General features: G+C 40.8%; 1 long non-coding RNA gene across 1 annotated transcript; it reads left to right on the top strand.

Annotated features, from left to right (window-relative positions):
- The first annotated feature begins 2,457 nt into the window (after nt 1-2,457).
- Nucleotides 2,458-3,536, top strand: LOC142740604 (uncharacterized). Its single transcript, XR_012880812.1, has 3 exons — nt 2,458-2,531; nt 2,900-2,964; nt 3,411-3,536. It is a non-coding gene; the product is annotated as an uncharacterized LOC142740604 (long non-coding RNA).
- The last annotated feature ends 1,121 nt before the right edge of the window (nt 3,537-4,657 follow it).

The following is a 4,657-nucleotide window of genomic DNA, read 5'->3' as shown; positions in this document are numbered from 1 at the left end:
CACCTTCGCAGAACCCATGAGACTAGAGACCACATCTGTAGAGGACGGCGCTGCATCGGTAAGTATGTGTCATTGCGCCGCCGATTACCAGCAAGGGAGCCAATAGTTCCCTTGGCTCTTGAATCCCCAAATCACAGAACCGTTTTTAACGGCTGTTACATGTATTGACGGCCGTTAAAAATTGATCCATTGACTTCTATGGGGGCCGTCTGGCCGTGAAAGCGGCCAAAAATAGGACATGTTCTATTTTTTGACGGCCAATATTCACGGGTGGTTAAAAAAAGGCCGTGTGAATATACCCATAGAACATCATTGTTCTGAAAGCGGACGTTTTTTACTGTTGTGTGAATGTAGCCTAAAACGAAATTCAATAAAATGTATCCTTTATTAGTTCAGATGTTGCCGTCTTTACCTTGACTTTTAACGCATTAAATAAACAATCCCTTATCTTGACTTTTTCAATGGCTTTTGTTGTGTGATATCACGCTGCAACAAATGATATTTTATTTCACATATAGCGAAAAGTAGTAATCCAAAAATAGGTTTTTAACGTTTCGGTCTATACATTCAACCTTCTTTAGACACGGATATGCGGCGCTTGTGACCTCGGTCGCTGTTGGGTAATGGCGCCATTATTTTTGGATTACTACTTTTCGCTATATGTGAAATCAAATATCACTTATTGCATAATACCTTGGAGTGCTGAGTTCCCATTTTTTACACATTGGCGTGGATGCCCACTCACGCACACTTGAAACACTGAGTGCTGCGGGATCAAGAAAGTACCACGCTGCAACAAGTTATCAAGTTAAAGATGGCTACATCTGTATTACAGTATAAAATCCATCTAGTAACAGATTACACGTTTCATACATTACATGTTCTTAGTCGTAGCCCCTATAACCACACATGTATCTTTCTTCCATGTTTATAAACAGCAGTCCCATGTAACGCCTATATCCAGTGTATGCACAGACAGTCTATCCAGGCAGTAGGAGATAATTAGATGATGTAACAGATACTGCAGCCGCTTATGATGTCACTGATGATGTCATAGACAGTACTAGCCGTTAGGTTCTATGTGCAGCTGGATTACATATTGTTTACAATTTCTGCCAATGACGTCTGGACCGGGACTGTGATTGACTGTGTGATTGACAGGTAAGATGCAGCATTTTATCATTAATTCTACATGTTACTGGACACATGAAATATATACGCTCTAGAATTCTCATATAAGGCCAGATTCACACTGGACATTACTGCAGCAATTTCTAACCACACCAACACCTCACCACAACTATATGATTGTAGAAGGATTTTTTTCTGGTGATTGTCGGGGGTTGTTTTTTTTTTTTTAGACAAACAGTTCAAGTTCCAGTAAAATGTTTCTATTAATGCAAGTAACAACTGAACATTTTACATTCAGATTTCAATGTTTCATATTTTCTCATTAAAGTTACAACTCAGTACAACAGAGTATGTTCACACAGCCTATTTTCAGCCATTTTCCTGGCCGTAAACACCCCGAAAAACAGCCGAAAATACGGAGGCTGGACGCCTCCAAACATCTGCCCATTGATTTCAATGGGAAAAACTGTTTTTTTTTCTGATGGTGCATTTTACGTGGGCGTTTGATAAAGCGGCGCATAAAAAACGACCTGTAAAAAGAAGTGCATTTCACTCCTTCGGCCGTTTTTGGAGCCGTTTTTCATTGTCTCAATAGAAAAACAGCTCCAAGAACGTTGGTAAAAACGCCTCAAAAAATGTTTGTGGTTTAAAAACAGGCTGAAAATCAGAGGCTGTTTTCCCTTGAAAAGAGCTCTGTATTTTAGAGACGTTTTTTAGTTAAGTGTGTGAACATACCCTTACCATTGTCTGAGAATTGCAGCTGTCAGTAATGTGGAATGTGACTTCTCAGTCGTTTTCAATATGATGTCTAATTTAATTTAATTAAATAGTCTTAAAAGGCTACCGTATATTATCCTAATAAGGCTCAGCAGTAGCCAGGGCCGGCCTTAGGGGTGTGCGACATGTGCCATTACATAGGGCGCATCCCTCCAGCAGGTGGAAAGGGGCACTGCGCTGGCTCCCTTCCACTGCTTGTGTTTTAGAAGCGGCCGGGCAACTCAGCAGCTGCCTTTCCGCCTGGGTGCTTCTCTCACTGACATCGCGTTTCTAGCAGCGAAAATCGGGATTCCTCTAGGAGATGGGGGCATTGGGGATTGGCATTTGTAAATTGCCCACATTGTGACCCCCCCTAATGTCAGTCATGGACACCTGGGCCTGGGTGTGACTGCAACCTCTTCACCCCTATAGTTATGTTCCCTGGGTTTACACTAACATTACAAAATGTTTTCAATGTCTGACTCGCCCTGTGATAGAAAATGAAAGGTGTGAAAGTAAATATATTATTATTCATTCTAGATATGGGGTTATTTTATGTTTATTCCATTATGTATTTTACAGACATTTATGACATCTGAATATGTGGCACCAGTGACAGCCGACATGCTAGGACAGTGTTACAGGTGAATAGTTACAGTCTCAAAAACTCATCCACATGTGGCAAAAGTAAACGCTGGGAATTTTGCTGCAGCTTTATATTATTATTATTATAGAAATGCTCCATAAAGAAGATATTATGGTATTAGTAATATATAAGGGACTTGTTATTTATGTAATTTCCTAATACACATTTGGCTTATGGGGGAGCACACAGCGCACACAGAGTGTCTACATTACCAGTACTGCAGTCTGTGCGCCACCATACAGGTCCGTCCTCATGAAGTTGCTGTGTACATGAGCCCTAGTGTACATTTCCTTCATTGTTGGGTGGTCTATACTGAGCACACGTCTGTCTGGAGAAATAAAACTACACAATTATTGTTTTTTCCAGAACACCTTAAGATCGGCTGCCTGCTGCCAGGGGGACTCTCTGAAGCAATATTTCATCTATGTAAGGTGCGTCTCTTATTAGTTACTATATGCAGTATCCTCCAATACCCTCCACAGTTAGAATGACACTTTTTGTATGTCCTGGGTCAGAATGCCCCCTTTGTATGGCCCCACAGTAATGAAGCCCCCTTTTCTAAGCCCCGACTGAGTCCTTTTATCCCCCATATTAATAGTGCCCCCTTTGCTCCTATAAAATAAAAAATTATACTCACCTAATAGACGACCAACCGGGTCAGACATTTCGCTTCCTCCCTGCGCCGTTATTGTTTGTCCAATTTCAGGGGCGTATGGAGCCCCAGAGCTGTGGGCCACCCCAAATCCCTGGACCCCAGCCGGTCATCCTATTTACCCCTTTGGTAATTTTACACTGGTTGGGGACTGGACTCTGTTCTAGATAGAAATGTTGCCATTGATTGAGATTTGTCCTAATACATTGTCTTTCTTTCTCCTAGAATTAATTCCTCATAAGAGTTAATGATAACCACACGTCCCAGGAGGGCAGATCAAAGATTAAGCAGAGCCCTCCACCTCACATCACATAACGTTCTACATTCAGTCGGATGTATTCAGTAGGAGAGTCCAAGGTCAGTGTATTTTATTAACTGCATCTCTAAATGATCACATAGTGTGTATTACTGGTCAATACTGAAGAGGGCACTACCACCATAGATGGCCTGGGCACCCTCAACTTACACTGCCGATCCGGCATTTAGGGCCCAAACCTATAATATAAAAAAACAGAAAGATACAATCCCTAGTTTATTGACTGGGTGATGTTATTTGGGCACTGTATGATTAAATTATTTGGACACTACATGGTGCATCATAAGGGGGAGGACGTCACAGATACTGCACATGTCACCAATAAACCTAAGGCCGGCCCTGGATGTGACACAATAGCTGCCACGTGACATACCATCCACACGGACTTAACCGCAGTGGCCTAGCAACTAAAGACAACAGAACCACCAGCGCAGGAGCCACAGGGAATTTCAAAAATGAGTAAGGACAATTTGTTATTTTTAGCCATATGCGGCTTAGACTAAGGTTTATGAAACTGTCAGAAAACCCCTTTAATAATTATTTTGTCTGTTGAATCCAGAAATCCAATTTACCATTTTCTACTCTTTCTACTCCAGTCCAAAAGACTCCACAAAAGACAAATTAGAAGTTTTCCATTAAGGATAAGATTATATAGAAGAATAACAATAAGCTCCTGGTCCCTGATACAAAATCTATACCAGGGTCCTCCAACTATTATGTGCCATTATACTGCTGGTGTTATTTGTGTGGCAGAGGGGCATTGGACTCGCCCTGTGATAGATAATGAAATGTGTGAAAGTAAATATATTATTATTCATTATAGATATGGGGTTATTTTATGTATGTGCATTAAACCCATTATGTATTTTACAGACATTTATAACATCTGAATATGTGGCACCAGTGACAGCCGACATGCTAGAAGATCCACTGTATATATGTAAGTATTATAGCAAATAACAACCTATAGAAATTCTATAATGTGATGTCATCCAGAATGTTCCTATAGAGACACATGACAAGACTGTGGGAACAATCTCCCTGATGTTTTCAATAGGCTGAACATATATTTGTTGATATGATGAACCATACTAAGCGCACGTCATAATATCTTCACAGTTTATACTTTTTGTTCCAGAATTTCTTGAGATCGGCT

Source organism: Rhinoderma darwinii, chromosome 2 (genome assembly GCF_050947455.1).
Source record: "Rhinoderma darwinii isolate aRhiDar2 chromosome 2, aRhiDar2.hap1, whole genome shotgun sequence".
Taxonomy (NCBI): domain Eukaryota; kingdom Metazoa; phylum Chordata; class Amphibia; order Anura; family Rhinodermatidae; genus Rhinoderma; species Rhinoderma darwinii.
The sequence above is the reverse complement of the archived record's forward strand: the minus strand, read 5'-3'. Positions and strand labels throughout refer to the sequence as shown.